This window comes from Lactuca sativa, chromosome 4, assembly GCF_002870075.4.
Source record: "Lactuca sativa cultivar Salinas chromosome 4, Lsat_Salinas_v11, whole genome shotgun sequence".
Classification (NCBI taxonomy): Eukaryota; Viridiplantae; Streptophyta; class Magnoliopsida; order Asterales; family Asteraceae; genus Lactuca; species Lactuca sativa.
The window spans coordinates 69,109,920-69,125,294 of NC_056626.2; the positions used below are offsets into that span (position 1 = coordinate 69,109,920).

Genomic DNA, 15,375 nt, shown 5'->3' on the forward strand with positions numbered 1-15,375 from the left:
ACTACACTTAAGGATATACCATTTTATGGAAAGGATCATGAGGATGCTTTTAAGCATCTAGATGAGGTCAATGACATTGCAGATTATTTCAATGTCCCGAACGTTACCAGAGACACATTTTTGTTAAGGATGCTTCCCGTTACTTTCAAGGGAGCTGCAAAAGATTGGTTAGAAGCACTTCCACCTGGTGCAATCACTACTTGGGCCCAGATTCGCGAGCAAATTTTCGAACAATTCTTCCCACCATCCAAGATATCTAAACTCAAGAAGGCGATAGCCAATTTTGAGCAACAACCAGGGGAGTCACTTTACGAGGCATGGGAACGCTATAAAGGGTTACTAAGAAATTTTCCTCAACATAACCTTAACATACAACAAGAAGTGTCCATATTCTATGACGGTGTCAATGTCATGAGAAGGTAACTCCTTGATTCTCAAGGACCTCTTACAAAGAAAAATCCAAATCAGATCAAGGTGTTAGTTGAAAAATTCACGAAGTATTCTCGTGAGTACCACAACCCAAGACAAGATGGAGTAAAAGGCAGTGGGGGTGCACATTCTGAAGAGATGGCTACTATGATGGCAATGCTAAATAATATGGACCAGAGGTTGACCCAAATGGACCAATGAATTCATGCAATTAGAGTTGGTTGTGAAAGATGCAATGGTCCACATTTGACTAGAGACTGCCACTTGGATGAATATGGGAACAAAAAGGCTCAAGTTTACTATTCTAGTGGGGATAAATATGATGGAGACTAGAGAAAACTAAAGAAGGAGTGGTTGCCATATGATGAATATAAGAAGCAAAAAGATGAGAAATATAGGCAGACAGGCCGAGGCTTCTACTAAAAGGAACAACCACCAGCTGAGAAGAAAGTTGACTTCGAAAACATGTTAACCCGATTTATGGAAGCTTCCGAGAAAAGACATGATGATACCAATGCAACGCTAAAAGATCACATGAAGATGATGAAAGAACAACAAGCTATGATGAAGGAATAGCAGACAATGATGATTGACCAACAAGCTTCATTAAGAAATCATCAAGCATCGATCCATAATCTCGAAGCCCAACTTGGTCAACTAACTACTTTGGTGAGCAACAAATTATACTCATAATTTCCCGAAAAAAAAAATCAATCCCATGTTATGATGATCGCGACTGAAGAAGAGGCCATCTCTGAGTTTCTAGAAGTAATGGAAGTGGAGCCAAACCAGTCTGAACTAAAGCCTAAGAAGTGAAAGCTCGAAAATAAAAATGATGCCGAAACACCAGACTCACGACGTGAGCCTTCTATGCTCACGACGTGGCACAGTCTGAACAAAGTAATTCAACATCTGTTCCGAATTATCGACCTCATTTACCATTTCCGTCCCAAGCTAATCTTCATCCACTAGAAAGAGAGCATTTGGAGTTTATAAAGCACGTAAAGGGTATCCCAATAAAGACTCCTTTTGTCGAGACATTATCTAAGGTTCCTGAATATGCAAAAGTCCTACATGATTTGATAGACGCTCGCCAACAATTGAAGAAAAATTCCAAGGTTATTATTAGTGAGCAGAGCTCTAAAGTTGTATTGGGAGACCGACCTAAGAAGATGGGAGATCCTGGACGCCTCACTCTTCCATGTGAGTTTGGGAACAATCTGAAGACTTATGCTTTAGCTGATTCTGGGGCTAACATAAATTTGATGTCTTATTCATTTTATCAGAAGCTGAATATTCAGAAGTCGAAGGCTACAAGGATGACCATTCACTTGGAAAACCGTTCAGTGACACAACCCAGAGGCATTGTAGAAGATATTCTAGTAAAAATTAGGAAAATTGTTTTTCCAATTGATTTTGTGGTAATGGATATGAAAGAAGATCCCGATGTTCCGATTATTCTTCGTCGCCCATTACTAAATACTGCTAGAGCCTTGGTTGATATTCGCGATTCAAAGCTCACTTTGAGAGTTGGAGATGAAGAGGAAACTTTTGGAGTCCAAGATAGTGTCCAAGGAAGTGATGTTGAAGATGAGGTTTTCAACATTGATGAAGAAGACGAACTTAGAGAATTGGAGAAGTTAATGGAAGAAAAAATTAAGACAATTCAACAAGTCAAATGCACGAAACCGAGAGCATCCATTCCATTTTTAGTTGAAGTCGTTGCCTACACAAATCCAACTTCTTGGGTAAGTAGAGAAAGTGACGAATTATCGAGTGACGAGGACGAAAATGAGGTTACTTCCAAAGAAAGGTGTAACACCGTGAATTTTCAACAAAAAATTTTCATTTTTAAAACTCATAAATCTCATGTGTTAATTATTATATAAATAAAACCATAAGTGTCTCAAAGAGCATCATAATTCCCAATTACAATCAAATCCCAAAATCCTAAACATGGTCCCGAATAAGTCTGTATAATCAAGCTGGAGCCTTCCCGTGATCCTCAGAAGTACCTGAAATATATAACACATATAACGGTAAGCACGAAGCTTCGTGAGTTCCCCAAAATATGTGACATCCCCAATTTCACAGCCAGAAAATACTGATTTGTTTATGCTTTGTTTTATAAATCAGAGTGTTCGTTTAAAGAAAACGGTTGCGGAATTTGTTCCCAAAACAAAATATGATAAGAATTTATCAAAGCATTTCTTTAAAGAAATGTATTTTCATTAAATAACAAAATATCGGGGTGTCATGTTCCGATACAGACCAAAAGCATAAACAATATAAAATAGACCTTACAACAGTTATTTATAACAACTAATCTATATTCCAAAATCTCTCGTCAAGTCCACCAACTTATACTCTTGTGTCATTACCTGTAATGCAAAGAAAACTGAGTGGGTCAGGCATGGAATTCTGGTGAGCATATAGGGTTTTCAACCCCCAATATATATATATATATATATATATATATATATATATATATATACATATATTCAATCATCAAACGATCATTCTGATTACCCATCCCATTATCTTCCTTACTCTTAAGGGCCTACCCTAAGAGTCATCTATTCGTTCACTCTATATTAGGCACTAAGACAATAGCTTCCAGGATTCTTTATTAGGCACTAATACAATATCTTCCAAGGCTCTTTCGTAAAGCATTAATTCCATAGCTGCTATGGTTCATTCATCGGGTACTAAATCCATAGCTACCAGTGTAGGTACTAAGTCCATAGCTACCAACGTTTATCTAAAAGGTACGAAGTCCATAGCTATCATCGTCTATCTAATAGTACTAAATCCATAGCTACCAACGTTTGTCTATACGGTACTAAATCCATAGCTACCAAGGTTCATCTATCTACAGTACTAAATCCATAGCAACCAACGTTTGTCTATACGGTACTAAATCCATAGCTACCAAGGTTCATCTATCTACAATACTAAATCCATAGCTATCGAGGTTTATCTTTCGTCTCATCCTCAAACTCATCCTTCATCACACACCAACTATTTCGTCTACCCATGTTCTACCCAACATATTTGTAGAGATAAAATACATATACAGTTTAACTCATTTAAAACCTATATAAAACTTCAATTCAATGCCCATCTCAAATAGACAAATAATATATAAATACATAGCACGTATTTCATAGCAAATACTTCGTATTTATGTGTTAGAAGAAAGTAACTACACACTCACCCAAACATACACTTAATACATTCAAACAATACCTGTATTATACTCGTGTTTATGAAAGGGACTATACACCCACATGTATAAACAACTTTATATTATACACATAGCACGTATTTCACAGCAAATACTTAATATTTATGTGTTAGAAGAAAGTGACCACACACTCACCTGATCAGAAGATGATCGGGCAGCACTACGGCTCTAAGAGTAGTATTTCTTCGCTGAAACTAGAAGATCTTCACACACCGAGCTTCTCGTAGGCAGAGCTTCGGCTCGAAAACTCTTTTCTTCTCAGGATCTTCGGGCTTCGGGACTCGCTTCGGGTCTCAGGATGATACCGGGGCTTCGGGGGGTTAAAATAGGGCTTAGAGAGAGTATCGTGAGTGGGAGAGTAAGATATGAGCAACCAAACTCGGCTGCCCCTTGAATTCTATTTATAGGGTGAATTTTCTGAGTTCACCACGTGAGTTTCTAATATTCACCTTGTGAGCTAGGCTCACCTCGTGAGTTTCTAATATTCACCTCGTGAGTTTCTAATATTCACCTCGTGAGCTCGATACTTCATTGCGTTCGTCATGGCCACTTGCCCTGGAAGACGTCCATCATTTGTTCACCTCGTGAGTTTCTAATATTCACCTCGTGAACTGACTCACCTCGTGAATTTCTAATATTCACCTCGTGAGCTCTGACACAGCCTTGGGGTTCACGCCCCGAACTTCAGAAATTCATAACTTTCGCATACGAGCTCCGTTTTTGACGTTCTTTATATCCACGCGTAGGTGAGATTATGCTCTACAACTCTTGTTTAGACTCCGTTGGCTAATTTTGACTTTATTTTTATTATATTATTTTTAGTAGGCCGGGACAGGAAAACTCTGTTATAAATGATGTGTTTTAGCCATAAGAACATCCTATGTGCTCATGCAACCCTAATGCTTGGATCTAGGTTTCTCTATTGTACATGATATTCATCCAAGACTTTAAACCCTAGTTCTAGCATACAAATAATCATATTAACATAAGAATGGGTTTAAGATATTACCTTGATTGTTATGTAGCAATAACAATCTCAAATCGTCCTTGTAATGACTTTAGAAAGCTTAGAGTCACAAATGTCACTCCTCTAATGGTTCACAAACACCAAGAGCAAGAGGATAAAGAGGAGAAGAGAAAGAGGATGCCCAAAACGTGTGGAAACCCTAACCAATTAGTTCACCATGTTTTTGAGGCTTAAGGGTACTATATATACATATAGGCTATTAGGGTTTTCAACTAGGAAACCCTAATTTGGATGCTTAGGCCCTAAGCAACCCATGGACCCTTCTTTAATAAGCCTTGGACGATTTCTAATTGGTTCCCCATAGAATTCGTCCAACCTTATATTATAAGGCAATCCATAGCCCAATTGAAATTATATTATAATTACAATTCTAGTCCCTTAAGTTTAATTAATCTATTTTAGCCACAAACTTAATTCTTATTAATTCTTGACTAATATTAATTAAACAATATGATTTCTCCTTTAATATATTATTCTCATAATATATTAATAAATCACATTTAATCCTTTCTCTCCATAATTCATCCTATCAAGTTGCTTTGGTGAAGGCAACCCAAAAGGACCATGCACCATCGGGTCAAGTACATACCAATATAGTTATGGACTTAGACGCTAATCCAACAATCTCCCACTTGGATAAGTCTAATAACTATTCTGCATATGACTTCATATCCTAATCTATAATCGTAGCTTTCTAAAGCCGTTGTCAACTCTGATCTTATCAGATACGCGTGTCCTTTAGATAAGGGATCATATATTCCTCCATTCTAGATATTATCGTATAGACTAAGACATGGATCTAAATCATTCTCTCTGTCTATGTGCTATTTCCCGAATTCAGATTTATGACGACTGACAACAGACTACAATTGAACACATCAATTTAGTCCCGGCTTGGCCAAGCACTTAGGTGCCATCACTAAATCATCGAGGGGCCCACGGATATCGCTTTTATCCTACTTTGGATAAAAGAAACGGATAAACTTTGACTCAATGCTCGCTTGCACTTACTCACCAAATCATACACAACAATATGTTTTATAACACCAAGTTACTGGTGCGTTTACATATTATCAATGTGCAACCGACTCGCAAGATACAACTTACACATCTCGGTTTCAAGAATATAAGATGTTATCGTCTCACCAATCACTCGTGATAAAATCCATGAAGTGATCCAAGTGAGCGTGGATTTAATCCAATGCTCAAATCATATTCATAAGCACTCATGAACGTTGCAGCAAACAATTGCTTATGTCTAATACACTTTAGACAATCCACACACCAATTCACGACAGTCTTCATTCATACCTACTTCCAACATATGAATGACTGTGGTCCGTTCGAATAATTTGATTGTTTTGAACCAACTTAATTATTCGGGAAGTCAAAACATGCAAGGTGAAACACAAGAATAATACTAGTCCCATATGGCCCCAAACCTTTGAGTATAAATAAAACACCTTTTATTCATCACCATATCGATTACTCATTATTTGTCGTTTCGGGTAATCAACTTCTTACTTGAATCATAACTTTACTTCTCCCATGCTCTTAGCATGCACACAATGTTTTCCTATGGTTCTTACTTTGTGAAATAGATCAAATGAACACATTACCAATCATACTCATTTCACAACTCCCAATCCTTTCTACAAGTGAGAGAATATCAAATTCTTGACACTTATAGAATATGTTAGATTCTAACATTTTATGCAACGATCCTTTCGTAATATCACTGCACTAAAGTCACAAGGACTATTGCCAATGAAATTACAAAGTCCTCTATCGGAGATTGTTACAAGACAATTCCATAGATGTGATGTCTCTCACTCAAAGTACATTTCTTTGAACATCCTTTTGCATAAAAGTTTCTAATCTAGACATAGATTCTCAATATCCAACTCCCAATATGGAAACCTTTCCATACTTACCATATGACAACTCATTCTTAATAGAATCTTATCTATTCATAATAATGTCGATATACTCCATCCGATATCATACTTTCAACTACTCACAAGCGACCAATCCTCAGCGAGCTTTGGATCGTCCTTTGATAGTTGTTTAATTATCTTAGTCAAAACCGATTCTTGTCCTTTCTCCCTCTAAATGCGTTAGACATTTGGAAAATTTTAGAATGGTCAAATATTATAGCATTTGCAATCGATCCTATACCTGAAGCGTATGGGACATGATGCATAATGTCTTACATGAAGATCTAATACTTTATCAATCTTCTGCCATAATATTTTATGTGCTACGTTCTTATAATTCGAATTATGAAGAGAGATGTCGTAATCATATTCGAAGTTTAAGAACACACTATGTATCCTTGACTAAATTTATTAACATTCCACAATCTAAGCCTTTAGATTTGAAATGAAGCATAATATTCTCTCCCTTAATTATAGCAAAACAACTATTCAACCCTTACAACTTTGCAAAGTATGACTCTTGTTTTCTATAATTAATATTGCTAACTTGAAATACTTACCTTAATAATCATACAATCATAACATTTATGCTCCCACTATCATGATGATTATTATAAACATAACACTTATGCTCCCACTAGCTTTGACATGTATTTAGAAAACAACTTAACTTACAGAAAAACAATACCTATTGAATTTCTTAAGTTCATATTTCTAATACTTAATGCTTTGATAATCTTTTATCTAAGCTTTTTAATCTCATACACCTTTATCCAAGATAGCTCATATGTGTGTATTAAACAATTCAGACTAATTGCCAAATCTCATAATTCAAATTATGGAAAGGGATACCGTAACCATAATCAAATTTGAGAATACAATTTTACAATCGCTATCTTCTTAAAATCTCTCTTAGTGAAAGCATTTCCTCACATCCATCTTCATGAAGGAGGAAATCTTATGACACTTAGATTTTAGTGGTGTATGTGTTCCTATCCATGTGAATTTGTCAAAACAATGTTTACGACAAATTCAAACTCATATGGACCGACCTTTCTCAATCTTGATTTCTTGCCTTATGGTAACACGGCTGCCCACCATGTCTTCCAAGTAGTTAAGCAGCTCACCCTTTCCCATCAATGTACTTTTCATTGATTAAGGTCCTTGCCTTTTATGCATTCAAATGAGAACCCATAGGGCTCACATGCATAATTAACTTAATTGGAATGACACAGAAACAAGATAATGTCAACACGATAGGTTGTAAACCTTAAGTCGTGTGCTAGTGATGTTCGATAAGGTTTATTTTGATTAGTTCTTGAAACTTTTCAAGATCATTAAGACTCCCACTGACTCCTTGACATATAAGATTCTTTTGTCAATAAAACATTTCTTGACAAACAAATATTCAAGAGTTAGTGTAGTTTTTATCAACACTTCACAAAATTGCTCCTAGTTGATCTTTGTCTTATCCAAGACATCACAACTTTCCAATTTCAAATGTGCAAGAATAAGAAAACTTTTTCCATATTCTACATTTGATGAGTGTTATAAACCTTCTTAAGACTTGTCACTCAATGTCACAATCTTAACTTTAAGACTTGTTTTGGAACGAAGTATGATTGACTTCTTGATTTAACCATTTCTTCAATTCTTGATTCCTCTTCTTAGACATACAATTGCACTAAGACTCACTTAGAGGATCAATTGAGATATGGTTCTTAATCATTAAGACCTATCATAAAACATAATAAAAGGTACTCTCCCTTCTTCTTAGAATAGAGAAACTTTTATCTTCTTGCCTACTTGATTCCTTTTATTCGTTCTGCTATTGATTTAAACTTTTTCAATCAACTAAGAATTACACTTAATCTCATAAGTGTAATCATATTTACTCAACTGTAGTAAATCATGACGAATATCTTTTTTACTCTTGTGGTGAACTTGATCAACACATAACCTTGTGTACTTGATCTCCTAGTCCTTCACTTGACACTTTGTCAACGAATTAGTCTAATTTTCCCAAATGTGAAAGTTTTTCATTCATCATACAATACTTGTTGCATGATTTCAAGTTTCTGTCCACTTGAAACTTGGATGATGAGAAACTCTCCCTATTTGGTAAATTCTTGACATTTCCATAATTAACATAATTAAGAATCACATCCATTCGTTGTAGAAATACGCAAACATCAATTTTTCATAACGATTTCATTGCAAGGAAATAAATAAATGAGTCAAACCAAAATTTATTTTTTATTCATAAAAGCAGCGGAAAACATTTGTCCTTACAATGCAAAATCAACTGAAAGACTATCTAATTGAATATTCCTAACAACTCTATCATAACTTTCTAAGCTCAAAATCTAATCTTCGAATCCATGCGATTGAGATCCATTTCTTCGTGATTAGACTCATTTTTCTCTTTCATCAAGCTTCCTCTCTTTTTCACTGATCCTGCAAAACATTCAAATGCAATCTTATCACATCATGTATTAAGAATCAACGAATAGGAACTTAATGGAGTTAGATAGTGGATTTTACCTAAAGCACAGCCATACTCTTTGACTCTCCCATCTTCTGGACTCTTCAGGCTCTTAGGGCAGACTTGTATCCAACGCCCTTTCTCTTGGCAGCAAACGCAGGTCGGTTCTCCTAGAACGTCCTCGGAAGCATGGTTGGTTGACTTTCCCAAAAAATATGCTCCATTGCTTTGCCAAATCATTTCTGATTCAGCAGCAATGAGCATGTAAGTTAGGTCAATGAGGTTTGCGTCATGATCCATCATATAATATTTTCTTTTGAACTCATTATATGATTCAGGGAGTGACTGTAGAACCCAGCCTATAGCCAACTCATCAGGGAATGACGCACCCAACATTATCAACCTATCGATGTGTGATTTCATTCCTAGAACGTGGACACACACGGGTTTACCATCTTCATGTTTCATTTCCAATAGGGCTTTAGTGACATTGAACCTTTCAATTCTTCGATCTTGTGGGTAAGGGAGAATAACGGGAGGAGGAGGAGGAAGTGAAGCATGATTTCTTGTTCCTCGATCGAATCGTGGAATATCATCTTCATGTGGAATGTTTGTTCCACGGGATTTGGGAAGATCATAGTTGTCGTACTTTGACATCTACAAAACGGGAGAAAACCAATTTCAAGTTAGTTGGTTGATTGAGTCCTTAATAAATCACCCAAATGAGATATTAAGGCTAGGACCCAACACAATATTCCACAACTCGGGAGAGGGATGCCGTAACCCTAATTACAGAACATTTGAAGGTAAGTGAATGACGATTCACTAATTTTCCACCATTAAAAAATGAAAAAGAAATTTAAGTTTTAAAATCTATGAAAACTCCTAGATCCTTTGAGATTCATTGAACATTTCAATGGCATGTTTAAATCTTGATATGCCCCTCTAGTTTGTGACTGGGATGCCGAGGATCACAAAGCGGGTGTGAATAACCATGCAAACTTACATGGTGCCCTCACATGTTACGGTCACCTATTCGATGTGCCGGTTAACCACACACGCTCCACCGAACTATGACAAACATTGAGTCACCCTTTGCTACCTTTGCTTAGAACCATTTAGTGTGTCGGTTAACCACACACGCTCCACTAACGTCTTTGCAAGGGCACAAAGTGTAACTTCATGGAATTGCATCAATTTACTTTTGCCTAAAGTAACTAAGATTGGGAATTTTATGAAAGCATTTAGTTACTTTTATACTTCATTATACTTATAATGGAAGGTTTTTGTCCTATCCTACCCGTTCGGCTAATGACCCTCCACTAGTCAACAGTGCGGTGGGTAAGAGTGGATACCCATTCAATCGCCATTTTATAGGCAATTTCCTTAAACACCCCTTATAGACCAGCTTCGTGAATGAGGCCTACTAACGGTAAGACTGATTTTTACTCATACATATATATATATATATATATATATATATATATATATATATATATATATATATATATATATATAATGTTAGACTTTTAATGTTATATATAGTATAGGGTGTATTTTGTACTTTTAAAATACTAGGTGTTCTAATTTAATAAATTACACTTTTAATTTAATTAAATTGTAAACCAAAACTTTATGGATTCACTAAATCTCTTTTAATTATACACTTTAATTAATTAATAAAACCATAAGGGTGTGATTTGAACTTTTCAAAACAATACTAGGGTTTTTGAATTTAACATTTCTAAATTAAACTTTTAATCAACTTTTAAATTCCAAAACTTGAGGGCAAGTTTTGAAACATTTCAAAACATTAGGGTTTCAACTATTTAAATTTCAAAACAAAACTTTTAAGTATCAAATTTAAACTATAAAACCTAAAGGGAAAAAATTAAAACTTTTTCACAAGATAATTCAAATCTAAATTAAAAATAATCAAACTTTATCTAATAAAACAATTGATTATCTAAATTATGACAATTATCTTCTATTTTGGTAAGGATAATAACCAAATATTGATAAAATTCGGATTTTATAACAAAAACATGTTTATGGTAATTATCCAAAGCCAAAACAGGAAGAAAATCGCGAATATGAGCTGTCAGACGTTTTGACTCGTCGAGTCTGGACCTGGACTCGTCGAGTACAGCTGACTCGGCGAGTGCACCAAGTGACTCGGTGAGTCAAACACTCAGAAGCAAAAAATTTCGATTTTCAGTGCTCATTTCGATCAAATATGCATCAATACAATAGAAACCAATCTAGGCTCTGATACCACTGATGGGTTTTAGCCATAAGAACATCCTATGTGCTCATGCAACCCTAATGCTTGGATCTAGGTTTCTCTATTGTACATGTTATTCATACAAGACTTTAAACCCTAGTTCTAGAATACAAATAATCATATTAACATAAGAATGGGTTTAAGATATTACCTTGATTGTTATGTAGCAATAACAATCTCAAATCCTCCTTGTAATGACTTTAGAAAGCTTAGTCATAAATGTCACTCCTCTAATGGTTCACAAACACCAAGAGCAAGAGGATGAAGAGGAGAAGAGAAGGAGGCTGCCCAAAATGTGTGGAAACCCTAACCAATTAGTTCACCACGTTTTTGAGGCTTAAGGGTACTATATATACATGTAGGCTATTAGGGTTTTCAACTAGGAAATCCTAATTTGGATGCTTAGGCCCTAAGCAACCCATGGACCCTTCTTTAATAAGCCTTGGACGATTTCTAATGGGTTTCCCCATAGAATTCGTCCAACCTTATATTATAAGGTAATCCATAGCCCAATTGCAATTATCTTATAATTACAATTCTAGTCCCTTAAGTTTAATTAATCTCTTTTAGCCACAAACTTAATTCTTATTAATTCTTGACTAATATTAATTAAACAATATGATTTCTCCTTTAATATATTATTCTCATAATATATTAATAAATCATATTTAATCCTTTCTCTCCATAATTCATCCTATCAAGTTGCTTTGGTGAAGGCAACCCAAAAGGACCATGCACCATCGGGTCAAGTACATACCAAAATAGTTATGGACTTAGACACTAATCCAACAATAAATTCATAACTTCTTCATCTGCCGTCTGTTTTTGTCTGTCTTTTTACTGTTGCACTACCATTGACGAGATCTTCGATTCTTGTTTAGATTGTTTCAGCTAAAAACCGCTCGATCTCAAATCGAGTATTCGGGCTGTCTACTGTTAAGCCGAAACTTCGAAAAATCATAATTTCCTCATACGAAGTCATATTTGGACGCTCTTTTTATGTATGCTCTCGGTTTAACGTATGATACGACTTTCATTTAGATCGCTAAGGCTAAATATATCTCTAACGTAAATTCACTATTTACGTCGCGCTGTGTCGTGCCGGTTCTGTCGCGAAACTTTGATAGCTCATAACTTCTTCGTTATAACTCGGATTTCGGCATTCTTTATATGCGCAGAAACCTTGTGACATATACTAAAACTCGGTTATGATTATTCATTCTAAACACTCTTTTATCAAAAAGTCATTTTTGACGCTTATCATCTCTAAATTGACTAGCCCGGATCTACGGGCGTTACAAAATACCACACACAAATAGTTAGCCACTCGAGACTATAACTCTATAAGACCCTCCGGTCCATGTGTCTCAGTGGGATCCTCTAGTTTCTACTCGGTAAACTTATAGCAACAATAATCAACTTAAATCACCAAGACATATTATTACAATATATAGATAGCACATAAGCTCAATCACAACAAGATACCACTCATGGTAAGTGTAGTGAGAAGACTCACCTCGTAGTCAGCAAGTAGTAGATACGTACTCGTAAATCCCGAACTAGCCTCCGCCTAACACATTTTATAAACATCTCTAAGCAAAACCTCATTCTTACATCACAAGTCTCTCTAACTCTTTTCTAGCTCTTGAAATGGGTAAAAGTCCATTTTACCCCTCTATAATTTCTATTACTAATGTTGGCCAAGCCCTTAAGTTAATAGTGGTCAATTTAGGTCAACAATCCCAGTTTGACATGACTCTCCGAGTGCACTCGAGTGACTCGCCGAGTCCATTCGATTCTCCGCGTTCTTTGAAGTGATTCAGTTCGCTGAGTTAACCCTAACTCACCGAGTAACAACATCGACAGCTAAATTGGAAAACCCTAACCGACTCGTCAAGTCAGCCCCTTGACTCGGCGAGTCCATTCAAACTCTCACCTTATTCAGACGATTCCAAGGCAGGGAACCTACCCAAACTCTAGATCTATACTCCTAAGGCTCACTTATCACGTAAAGTCACAGGCTTTATGTCCATGCATGACATTAAGAGCTTGAAATGCCAATCTCACCTAATCAAGGGTTTTTCACTCAATATCACTTATCATGGTTTAATCAAGTAGGGAGATTTGGATTCTAGGGACCTTACATGATCCAGATCTGAAGTCCATCTCTCTTAATGAGCATGAATCTCACAAGGTGCTCATATTTGGGGAGAAAAACCCTAGATTCCCACAAACAAAAGATCTACATGAAGAAATGAGAATGGTAAAGCTTAATACCTCCTTTAGACGTTCTAGAGTGAAACAACCTCAGATCTAACAACACCTTCTTGTTCCTTCGATTGCAATCCTTCCTTTCTCTTCACGAAATGCACCAAAAGTTCACAATTAGCTAAGCACTCTCTCTCACGGGTCAAGGGTCGTTTAGGGTTTGCTCTCAGGGAAGGGTAGCTGCAAATGAGGCTATAAGTGCCTTTAAATAGGCTACAGGCCCAAGAATTTAGGGTTTCCTCAACAGCGTTGACTCGATGAGTCGACTCACAGACTCGTCGAGCCGATTCATTAATCCACGTCATCAGTCGCGACTCTACTCGACGAGTTGAGGCACTAACTCGTCGTGTCAGTCAACAAATCCCAAATTAAATAAATAAAATAGTATACCTGGAAATCCAGATGTTACAAAAAGAGCATGAGTATGGATGACAAGATGGTTCCTATAGAGCTGGAAGAAGAGGAAAAAGTAGACAACAACTTGCAAGAAAATAAAGGGACCAAAAGAAAGCTCGATACAAATGAAATTAAAGCTAAAAAGGAGAATTTGAAAAAGGCGTATAAAGGACGAGCTCAAGCTTTCAAAAGGTGATCGAAGGAGCAAAAAGTTCAGTTGGTGATGGACTCTTTGGACAACTCAATGTAAGGAGGCACGGAGTCCGGCTCACAACTCCATCAAAAAGAAGCGCTTATTAGGAGGCAACCCGAGCCTGGTTTGAATTTTCTTTTTGCCTTTAATTAGTTTTTGCATTTTTAGTTTTTTTTTTAGGAAATTGATCCTCTCATCATCTAAGTAATTCTATGAATGGTAAATACATTAAGTGAAGGGTCCCTGAATTAAGTGGTAATTGAATTAAGATTTTTTTCATATAACAAATAATTTTTAATTATTGATTAGACAACACTCACGATGTGAGCGCGTATGCCTCACAACGTGAGTCCAGAAGGATTTACGCACCAGGCTCTTTTAGCCCAATAAGTATATAAGCCCAATATTACTTAATTGAATGGCCCAACTAATTAGCTCACAATTACTCACAACGTGAGTCATATAAACTCACGACGTGGACTTTGAAAACACGGGACCACAAATTAAAGAACAAAAACCACTTTGACCTAAATCACTTCTTTATTCCTCACGAAGTGAATCCGGTTCCTTGGTCCCCCTTCATCCCTGAATTCAGCCGATTCCAACACGTAATACCTTTTTGCTCACGTAAACAACTATTTATGGTATATAAATACTTTCTACTTCTAGTGATTAATTTTGCCTTATTTGTTGAAATAAAGGGCTAGGGTTTATATTAGTTTAGATGTCGAATTTTTGCCCTAAAAATGTGATATATCCACTTCATGTTGCTAGATTGTGCTTAGAATCAACATAGGAATAAACCCCACCAATAATTTTAGCCCGATTTATAAGCTGTCGTGAGCGATTATTCTGTATTGAACAAACTCATGACATGAATCCATATGATTCATGACATGAATCCTGGGCACCATCAGAACTACTTCTATTTTGTAACCTAATATGTTGGATATTTATTTGGTTTTTGTTGTTTATCTGTTTTTGCAGGAAAATGGCACCGAGACGTGAAGTTCTAGCCGGGGTTGCTAACTTGCACCCATTTTATGTGTTAACAACAACTATATCAAGGGATGTTTGTGCTCACTATAACAACCGATTAGGGTGGTTGC

The 15,375-nt window shown here is 36.2% G+C and overlaps 1 non-coding gene across 1 annotated transcript; it reads right to left on the reverse strand.

The window, feature by feature from the left end:
- Positions 1 to 258: 258 nt before the first annotated feature.
- On the reverse strand, positions 259 to 365 carry LOC111907727 (small nucleolar RNA R71). Its single transcript, XR_002855649.1, has one exon. It is a non-coding gene; the product is annotated as a small nucleolar RNA R71 (small nucleolar RNA).
- Positions 366 to 15,375: the final 15,010 nt, after the last annotated feature.